This window comes from Oncorhynchus gorbuscha, unplaced genomic scaffold (genome assembly GCF_021184085.1).
Source record: "Oncorhynchus gorbuscha isolate QuinsamMale2020 ecotype Even-year unplaced genomic scaffold, OgorEven_v1.0 Un_scaffold_3257, whole genome shotgun sequence".
Classification (NCBI taxonomy): domain Eukaryota; kingdom Metazoa; phylum Chordata; class Actinopteri; order Salmoniformes; family Salmonidae; genus Oncorhynchus; species Oncorhynchus gorbuscha.
This window is the reverse complement of record NW_025747552.1, coordinates 40827-52902: the sequence shown is the minus strand read 5'-3', so window position 1 is coordinate 52902 and position 12076 is coordinate 40827.

Sequence of the window (12076 nt, the reverse complement as noted above, 5' to 3'; positions counted from 1 at the left end):
GGCAGACTCCATCACTCAGACATCATTTACAGATAGCCAGGGGGCAGACTCCATCAACTAGACATCATTTACAGGTGTGAGAGGGCAGACTCCATCACTCAGACATCATTTACAGATAACCAGGGTGAACTCTCATCACTCAGACATCATTTACAGATAGCCAGGGGCAGACTCCAACACTCATCATTTACAGATAGCCAGGGGCAGACTCCATCACTCAAGGCTCATTTACAGATAGCCAGGGGCAGACTCCACTACTCATCATTTACAGATAGCCAGGGGCAGACCAGCACTCATATTTGAGTAGCCAGGGGCAGACTCCAACACTCATCATTTACTGGATGGCAGGGCAGACTCCAACACTCATCATTTACAGGCTAACCAGGGGCACCTCCAACACTCATCATTTACGGACAGCCAGGGGCAGACTCCAACACTCATCATTTACAGATAGCCAGGGGCAGACTCAACACTCATCATTTACAGATAGCCAGGGGCAGACTCCAACACTCATCTCAAGATAGCCAGGGCAGACTCCAACACTCATCATTTACAGATAGCCAGGGGCAGACTCCAACACTCAGACATCTTCAGGCAGACTCCATTGAGGCAGACCAACACTCATCATTTACAGATAGCCAGGGGCAGACTCCAACACTCATCATTTACAGATAGCCAGGGGCAGACTCCAACACTCATCATTTACAGATAGCCAGAGGCAGACTCCAACACTCATCATTTACAGGCTCTTGGGCACTCAACACTCATCATTTACAGATAGCCAGGGGCAGACTCCAACACTGGGGGCGAAGACTCCATCATTTACAGATAGCCAGGGCAGACTCCAACACTCATCATTTACAGATAGCCAGGGGCAGACTCCAACACTCATCATTTACAGATAGCCAGGGGCAGATTAGCCAGAGGCAACACTCATCATTTATGTTTACAGATAGCCAGGGGCAGACTCAACAAATTTACATTAGCCAGGGGCAGACTCCAACATTGCAGGTGATTGCCTCATCATTTACAGATAGCCAGGGGCAGACTCCAACATTCATCATTTACAGATAGCTGCAGGGCAGACTCCAACACTCATCATTTACAGATAGCCAGGGCACACTCCAACACTCATCATTTACAGATAGCCAGGGGCAGACTCCAACACTCATCATTTACAGATAGCCAGGGGCAGATTCCAACACTCATCATTTACAAATGAAGAATTTAATCCACTAGATCAGAGGCAGTAGGATGACCAGGGATGTTCTCTTGATTCCTGTCCTGCCTGAGCATTTTAAATGTAACGAGTACTTTGGGTGTCAGGGAAAATGTATGGATTAAAAAAGCACATTATTTTATTTAGGAATGTAGTGGAGTAAAAAGTAAATAGTAAAGTATATATAAATAAAGTAAAGTAAAGTTCAGATACCCCCCAAAACGACTTAAGTAATACTTTGAAGTATTTTTACTTCAGTACTTTACACCACTTGTTTTCTGCTCTGCCCAGCCTGCAGAAAACACCAATCACAGAAACAACCAGAAAGCCTTTCCTTTCCTCCACCAGGACACACAGCCTGCATCACAAATCTTTCCCTATTCATTTAACCTTTATTTAACTCGGCAGGTCAGTTCAGAACAAATTCTTATATACAATGACGGCCTACCCCGGCCAAACCCGGACAATGCTGGGTCAATTGTGCACCGCCCTATGGAACTCCCAATCACAGCCGGTTGTGATACAGCCTGGATTTGAACCAGGGTGTCTGCAGTGACACCTCTAGCACTGAGATGCGGTGCCTTAGACCGCTGCATCACTTGAGAGCCCATATTCCCCCAGGGCTAAATTAGTCAAATGTTACCCTATTCCCCCCAGGGCCCTGGTCAAATGTTACCCTATTCCCCCAGGGCTCTGACTAAATGTTACCCGATTCCCCCAGTGCCCTGGTCAAATGTTACCCTATTCCCCCAGGGCTCTGACTAAATGTTACCCGATTCCCCCAGTGCCCTGGTCAAATGTTACCCTATTCCCCCAGGGCTCTGACTAAATGTTACCCGATTCCCCCAGTGCCCTGGTCAAATGTTACCCTATTACCCCAGGGTTCTGGTCAAATGTTACCCGATTCTCCCCATGGGTCAGGTTAAAAGTATTGCACTATATATAGGGAATAGGTTGCCATTTGGGAGTGGGATGCGCACACAGTGGCTGTTGACAACACCTCAGAGAGGCAGGCGGCTCAGACCTGCAGAGCAACCAAACAACCTTTCCTTTCCTGCACCAGGAACACAACACTGGGAAGTGTGGGAAGTGCCCCCCTCCCATCCCTGTCCCAGGGCTATTTATATCTGACACATACACGTGGAGGTCTAGCATCTAGCATGTGACGGAGGCTGGTATGTAAGTGCAGTGGAGGAAGAGAAAGCAGCACTCACAGGGGTTTATTCATGATGTAACAACTGATTCCCTATTCATGATGTACCACCATCCATCTCTTTATCTAACTCTGTCTAACACTCACAGGGATAGGTTATAACAACTGATTCCCTGGCCAAGTACCATAGTACCATTGTACCACCATCCATCTCTTTATCTAACTCTGTCTAACACTCACAGGGATAGGTTATAACAACTGATTCCCTGGCCAAGTACCATAGTGCCATTGTACCATACATACATCCATCTCTTTATCTAACTCTGTCTAACACTCACAGGGATAGGTTATAACAACTGATTCCCTGGCCAAGTACCATAGTACCATTGTACCACCATCCATCTCTTTATCTAATGCTGTTTGACGCGTAATGAGAGGAAGTGATGCCTGAGGTCTCCCACTCAGGAAAGCCACACATTCTGCTGCAGAGCAGAGAGAACCATGTTTTGGTTCATCAAGTGGCATGTTTCTCCAGGGTTATACTGTACTAGTCAGAGAGCAGTATATTGTATTAGGAGAGAGGAGGGATCACTTACTATGCAGAGCCCACTGTCACTGTCACACCAATCTGTCATTACATCCTAAACACTCAAATGAGTAGCTGATTTGGTTTTGGTTTCCTAGGTTACTGTCACACATACAGCCAACACACACATTACAGAATGTTCATGATATTATACACATACAGCCCACACACACATTACAGAACGTTCATAATATTATACACATACAGCCACACACATTACAGAACGTTCATGATATTATACACATACAGCCAACACACACACATTACAGATATTAACATACAGCCACACACACATTACAGAATGTTCATAATATTATACAGCCACACACACATTACAGAACGTTCATGATATTATACACAACACACACAAGCATGGGCATATATGCTACAGACGTGCGCGCGCACACCACACACACACACACACACACACACACACACACACACACACACACACACACACACACACACACACACACACACACACACACACACACACACACACACACACACACACACACACACACACACACACAGATAGATTGATAAGGGTGAGGGTTACCATAAATCTCCTTTAAAGGACTCCTTCCATTTTCTCCTCCTCTGTCTTCCACTTCCTTTCCATCGACTCCCCCACCTAACACCTCCATCCCCCACTCCACCTCTCTCACTCTGTCGTTCCTTCTCTTCTTCTGATCCTGGACTCAAACCCCCCTTGAAATGTAATCCCCCACCTAACACCTCCATCCCCTGCTCCACCTCTCTCATTCTGTCATTCCTTCTCTTCCTCTGATCCTGGACTCAAACCCCTTTCCTCCTCCTGGACTCAAATCCCCCACCTCCTCACTTCACACCATGTTAATACCTCCCTCCAACCCCCCTCCCAAACCCATTCTCTCTCTCTCTCTTGTCTCCACCTCCCCGCCTCCTTCTCCCCTACTTCCTTGTACCCCCCTCCTTCCCTCCCTCCTCCTGTCTCACCGTCCGCTCCCCGGAGGGTGCTCGGTGTGTATTGCTGGGTGGCGATGACCTCCTCCAGGCTGTCGATGACGCTGTTCTTATCTCTCAGCCTCTGACGGGTAATGATGTCCTCAGGGTCTTCATCTGGCGCGGTGCTGGGCAGTGCCTCTTCAGCTGGACCCGGTACTGATCAGCCTGCTGCTGCAGCTGCTGGAGGTGGGAGTACTGCTCCAGAAAACTCAGCAAGTGGGACATCACCGCCACCAAGGAGACTCAGACATCAACTGGACCAGGAGGAAATGTGGGTTCAGATGGATTTCATCTAACAAGGCCAAGGCTTGATGCATGAAACTGTAGTAATTATTGCATGTGTACTGAACCAAGGAGACTCCACAACTAGACCAGCAGGAAGTTAGATACAGCATCAGTTCTAAGAAGGTCATGGCTACAACTAGACCAGCAGTAAGTTTAGATACAGCATCAGTTCTAAGAAGGTCATGGCTACAACTAAACCAGCAGTAAGTTTAGATACAGCATCAGTTCTAAGAAGGTCATGGCTACAACTAAACCAGCAGTAAGTTTAGATACAGCATCAGTTCTAAGAAGGTCATGGCTACAACTAAACCAGCAGTAAGTTTAGATACAGCATCAGTTCTAAGAAGGTCATGGCTACAACTAAACCAGCTACAGCATCAGTTCTAAGTCATTGCTACAACTAAACCAGCAGTCAGTTTGGCTACAACTAAACCAGCAGTAAGTTTAGATACAGCATCAGTTCTAAGAAGGTCATGGCTACAACTAAACCAGCAGTAAGTTTAGATACAGCATCAGTTCTAAGAAGATAGATAAACCAGCAGCATACAGCATCAGTTCTAAGAAGGTCATGGCTACAACTAAACCACAGCAGTAAGTTTAGATACATCAGTTCTAAGAAGGTCATGGCCTAAAAACCAGCAGTAAGTTTAGATACAGCATCAGTTCTAAGAAGGTCATGGTTACAACTAGAAGCAACAGTACTATTGTGTAAATGAGACCCTATATTGAGCACTACTTTTGACCAGGGCCTATAGGGAATAGGATGCCAAAGTGTTTGTGGTGAAGCCTACCTTTCCTGCCGTCTCTAGCTGCACCTGGACCTCCCTCCTTTTCTCGTTCTCTTGTTTAAAGGACAGGAAGGCACCCAGAGGAGTGCATGCTGGGATATCGGGCACTTCACCACCTCCACCATCATCTTCATCACTCAGGGACAGGCCGTCACTATCACTGCTACTGCCTTGAAGAAAATACATCAGCATTTTAATAAGGGCATGAATTCATATGATCAATCACTGAGAAATCACCATGAGAAATCACCATGAGAAATCACCATAAATCACCATGAGAAATCACCATAAATCACCATGAGAAATCACCATAAATCACCATGAGAAATCACCATAAATCACCATGAGAAATCACCATAAATCACCATGAGAAATCACCATGAGTAATCACCATGAGAAATCACCATGAGAAATCACCATGAGAAATCACCATGAGAAATCACCATAAATCACCATGAGAAATCACCATGAGAAATCACCATGAGAAATCACCATAAATCACCATGAGAAATCACCATGAGAAATCACCATAATTCACCATGAGAAATCATCATAAATCACCATGAGAGATATACCACATCAAAACACTAGCTATTATCATTCCTGTTATTCCTATTCTACAGTAGCTATTAGGGTCCTGAGTGGCACAGCGGTCTAAGGCACTGCATCTCAGTGCAAGAGGCATCACTACAGTCCTGGCTCAAATCCAGGCTGTATAACATCCGGCTGTGATTGGGAGTCCCATAGGGCGGCGTACAATTGGCCCAGCGTTGTCTGGTTTACGTAGGCCATCATTGTAAATAAGAATTTGTTCATAACTGACTTGCCTCCTGGTAAATGAAGGTAAAACAGCCTGGTATTTAAGTGTCTATTGATCACCATGAGAAATATCTATGTATACCATAATAACAGCAATTATCACTGATATCTGTCAGTAGTAAGTACAGTAGTTAAGTATTTAACCAGTGTTTACAGATGCTTCTATTTATAGACGTTGTTGTCATAAAGCATCCACTCACTGGAGTCACTCAACCTGCTGCCACGCCCCCTTTTCTTCCTCTCCTTCCTGGGGGTGTGGCCTTTTCTTCTCCTGCTCCTTGTTTCCATGGAAACACGTCCTGGCTCCTGATCACAGCAACAGACAGACAGGGGGATGTCAGAGAGGAGAAACAGACATTAGTGTTACTAAATACTGTGTTAACCTCCAACACAGACACAACACACACGTACACACTGCCAGCCTGCAATGACACTGCCAGCCCAGATGCTGTTCACCTTAAACAATAAACCTACACAACATGTATGACAGCATGAACATCTCTCTACCGACATAAAATAGCATTTCAGATGTCACGTCTGTGAGACTAGCAGTAACATATCCCACAGACAGTAGACTTACAGAAATAGCTCAGTATCTATACAGTTTCCCTGCTGTCATGGGATTGGTTGTCCTGCTGATGGTTACCATCCTCTGATGACAAGACAAAGGAACCGCGTGGGGCTGTAGATAAACCCTGTTACTCCACTGAGGGCTGTAGATAAACCCTGTTACTAGACTCTACTGAGGACTGTAGATAAACCCTGTTACTAGACTCTACTGAGGACTGTAGATAACCAGTGTTACTCCACACTGAGGACTGTAGATAAACACTGTTACTAGACTCTACTGAGGGCTGTAGATAAACCCTGTTACTAGACTCTACTGAGGGCTGTAGATAAACCCTGTTACTAGACTCTACTAGACTCTACTGAGGGCTGTAGATAAACCCTGTTACTAGACTCTAGGGCTGAAAAACCCTGGACTGACTGTAGATAAACCCTGTTACTAGACTCTACTGAGGGCTGTAGATAAACCCTGTTACTAGACTCTACTGAGGGCTGTAGATAAACCCTGTTACTAGACTCTACTGAGGACTGTGATCAACACTGTTACTCCACTGAGGACTGTAGATAAACACTGTTACTAGACTCTACTGAGGGCTGTAGATAAACCCTGTTACTAGACTCTACTGAGGGCTGTAGATAAACCCTGTTACTAGACTCTACTGAGAGCTGTAGATAAACCCTGTTACTAGACTCTACTGAGGACTGTAGATAAACCCTGTTACTAGACTCTACTGAGGGCTGTAGATAAACCCTGTTACTAGACTCACTGAGGACTGTAGATAAACACCATTACTAGACTACTGAGGACTGTAGATAAACCCTGTTACTAGACTCTACTGAGGACTGTAGATAAACACCATTACTAGACTACTGAGGGCTGTAGATAAACCCTGTTACTAGACTCTACTGAGAACTGTAGATAAACCCTGTTACTAGACTCTACTGAGGACTGTAGATAAACACTGTTACTAGACTCTACTGAGGACTGTAGATAAACACTGTTACTAGACTCTACTGAGGACTGTAGATAAAACACCATTACTAGACTACTGAGGGCTGTAGATAAACCCTGTTACTAGACTCTACTGAGGACTGTAGATAAACACTGTTACTAGACTCTACTGAGGACTGTAGATAAACACCTTTACTAGACTACTGAGGGCTGTAGTTAAACCCTGTTACTAGACTCTACTGAGGACTGTAGATAAACACCATTACTAGACTCTACTGAGGACTGTAGATAAACACTGTTACTAGACTCTACTGAGAGCTGTAGATAAACACTGTTACTAGACTCTACTGAGGACTGTAGATAAACCCTGTTACTAGACTCTACTGAGGACTGTAGATAAACCCTGTTACTAGACTCTACTGAGGACTGTAGATAAACCCTGTTACCAGACTCTACTGAGTACTGTAGATAAACACCATTACTAGACTACTGAGGACTGTAGATAAACCCTGTTACTAGACTCTACTGAGGACTGTAGATAAACCCTGTTACTAGACTCTACTTAGGACTGTAGATAAACCCTGTTACTAGACTCTACTGAGGACTGTAGATAAACACTGTTACTAGACTCTACTGAGGGCTGTAGATAAACACTGTTACTAGACTACTGAGGGCTGTAGAGAAACACTGTTTCTAGACTCTACTGAGGACTGTAGATAAACCCTGTTACTAGACTCTACTGAGGTATCTGTAGATAAACCCTGTTACTAGACTCTACTGAGGGCTGTAGATAAACATTATTTAGTGCCACTGTAGGACTTTATAAACACTGTTTCCATTTGGGACGTAGATAAACACTGTTACTAGACTCACTGAGGCTGTAGATAAACCCTGTTAGCAGCTCCCAGGACTTAGATTCCTGTTACTAGACTCTACTGAAGACTGTAGATAGATGTAACTGACTCAGGGATCTGTAGAAGGCATCAAAGTGCATTATATTAGTGCCCTGGGCCCTTTATAGGGAATAGGATTCCATTTGGGCGTAGACGCTGTGAAGACACTGAGGCTCCGCCCTGAGCAGCTCCCAGGGATTCTTCCTCCTCCTTCTTGAAGACAGTGTAGAAGATGTAAACTAGCAGGAGAGAAGGATACATCTCCCCTCCTGTCTGGGACTCACTGTTACAGTGACAGAACTAGATACCCAGGGAAACACTGCCTCGGCTCACTCTGAGAGAGGAGAAGAGAGAGATAAAGGAGAGAGAGAATGGAAAGAGAGAGAGAGAGAGAAGAGAGAGAGAGAGAGAGAGAGAGAGAGAGAGAGAGAGAGAGAGAGAGAGAGAGAGAGAGAGAGGATGACAATGTCGTTCTATAGCCGATTCATTTTCAAAACACCAAATCTCCCAAGGAGTGATGCCTATTCACTGACAACAAAGGCTCTGGCAGCTAAAATATCAAATGCTGACGGATGAGGATGCCACAGAGAAAGACCGATTAGCATAGATCTGGCTGATTACTGTTGGTCTTTCCTCAGAGATCATCCTTCCATCTTCCTCTTTAATCCGTTTTCTGATCTTAAAACGCTCCTCCTCTCCATCTGTCAGAAACATTTTGTCTTCTCCTTTCTTACCCATACTTGTCTTCATGTCATTAATGATGTCCGGTCCAGACAATCCAACATTCTGCATTCCTCCACATCATTCTGCATTCCACCACAACATTCTGCATTCCACCACAACATTCCATGTTCTCCTGTTTGGTCTGTTATTGTTCATTCCTTTGCAGCCCCTCTCCTCTCTGCTGCAGCAGCATCACTGCACTGACCAGCAGCTCCTGTGTGATTCTCTGTCTCTCCCTTCTCTTCTCCCCTCCACTCTCTCTCCTCCTCCTCCTCTCTACTCCATCCATCCACAGGCTGCAGATACAGTGGGCATGCTCAGTGCAGCTCTCTGCAGTGCTGAAGCAAGCAGCTGAGATGGAGATTGATTGTGTTGGGGAACATGTGGCCTCATGCTGTCAGCAGTATGCAGCAGCCATGTTGCTTTCACAAATGGCACCCTTTTCCCCACAGGGCTCTGGTCAAAAGTAGTGCACTATGTAAGGAAAAAGGTACCATTTGGGATGCACCCCAGGAGTCTGAGCTGGAGGAGAGGGAGAGACAAGACAGTCCCTGATACTATCTGATGGGCACTCACATAGAAAGGATCAGGAGCCATTGTTTATGTATACAGACACGATCGCAACAACCCATTGTTTATGTACTGTATGTACAGACACGAGTCGCAACAACCATTGTTTATGTACTGTATATACAGACACGAGTCACAACAACACATTGTTTATGTACTGTATATACAGACACGAGTCACAACAACCCATTGTTTATGTACTGTATATACAGACACGAGTCACAACAACACATTGTTTATGTACTGTATATACAGACACGAGTCACAACAACCCATGGTTTATGTACTGTATATACAGACACGAGTCACAACAACCCATGGTTTATGTACTGTATATACAGACACGAGTCACAACAACCCATGGTTTATGTACTGTATATACAGACACGAGTCACAACAACCCATGGTTTATATATCTACAGACACGAGTCACAACAACCCATTGTTTATGTACTGTATATACAGACACGAGTCACAACAACACATAGTTTATGTACTGTATATACAGACACGAGTCACAACAACACATTGTTTATGTACTGTATATACAGACATGAGTCACAACACATCGTTTATGTATCTACAGACACGAGTCACAACAACCCATGGTTTATGTGTACAGACACGAGTCACAACAACCCATTGTTTATGTACTGTATATACAGACATGAGTCACAACAACACATTGTTTATGTATCTACAGACACGAGTCGCAACAACACATTGTTTATGTACTGTATATACAGACACGAGTCACATCAACCCATGGTTTATATATCTACAGACACGAGTCACAACAACCCATTGTTTATGCACTGTATATACAGACACGAGTCACAACAACACATAGTTTATGTACTGTATGTACAGACACGAGTCACAACAACACATTGTTTATGTACTGTATATACAGACACGAGTCACAACAACCCATGGTTTATGTACTGTATATACAGACACGAGTCACAACAACCCATGGTTTATATATCTACAGACACGAGTCACAACAACCCATTGTTTATGTACTGTATATACAGACACGAGTCACAACAACACATAGTTTATGTACTGTATATACAGACACGAGTCACAACAACACATAGTTTATGTACTGTATGTACAGACACGAGTCACAACAACACATTGTTTATGTACTGTATATACAGACACGAGTCACAACAACCCATGGTTTATGTACTGTATATACAGACACGAGTCACAACAACCCATGGTTTATATATCTACAGACACGAGTCACAACAACCCATTGTTTATGTACTGTATATACAGACATGAGTCACAACAACACATTGTTTATGTACTGTATATACAGACACGAGTCACAACAACCCATAGTTTATGTACTGTATGTACAGACACGAGTCACAACAACCCATGGTTTATATATCTACAGACACGAGTCACAACAACACATTGTTTATGTACTGTATCTACAGACAAGAATCACAACAACCCATTGTTTATGTATGTACAGACACAAGTCAAAGCTAAGGACCAAATTACATCATTGGTTCGATGTTTCTGACAATTACTGTTTCTGTGTGTATACCCAACAACATATTGTCATTTTTGTTAACAAATTATGTACCAGTACACAAATGACTTAAATCACAAACGATGCCAATATCCAAAAAAAGGTTAATTGAAGGATCTATTGACTATAGGTATTACTCATCCACTACAATGTAAATAAGGACATGAATTAACAGATAGATATCCTTAGTTAAGTTTGGCCCTATTTATGTTTGGCTGAGCTGGGCTTAGAGCTGGGCTTAGAGCTGGGCTGAGAGCTGGGCTTAGAGCTGGGCTTAGAGATGGTCTTAGAGCTGGGCTTAGAGCTGGGCTTAGAGATGGGCTTAGAGCTGGGCTTAGAGCTGGGAGGAAGTCTGCAGAAAAGAGCAAGTCTTGTAAATAGCAGATCGAGGCTGGCGCTGTGCTATCCTGGAGTCCTGGGAATTACAGCAGTTCCGTTCTGCAGTGTCCACTCAGCGTCTCTATCCAATACAGAAATAAATTCTTCCTTGGCTGTGCTTTGAGGAGAAGAAAATCTTGATGCATCCCAAAATGCATCAAACTGAGCATCTATCTGACAATCAAATAGTAATTTATTCACAAGTTAATCAAAGTATATCACAAATACAACATAACTTACACAGACGGTTAACCAATTAGCATCCCAAAATCAATGCACAATCCTCCAACTAGTAGCGAATATAATTTTATTGGTCGGGTACACAAATTTATCAGATATTAATGCGGTTGTAGTGAAGTGCTTGTGTTCCTAGTTCCAACAGTGGAGTAATATCTAACAATACACACAAATCTAAACGTAAAAAAATAAATACATTAATATTGAAATATTAGGACGAGTAATGTCGGAGTCCAGAGTATAAATATATATATACAGTACCAGTCAAATGTTTGGACACACCTACTCATTCCAGGGTTTTTCTTTATTTTTACTATTTTCCACATTGTAGAATAATAGTGAAGACATTACAACTATGAAAAAA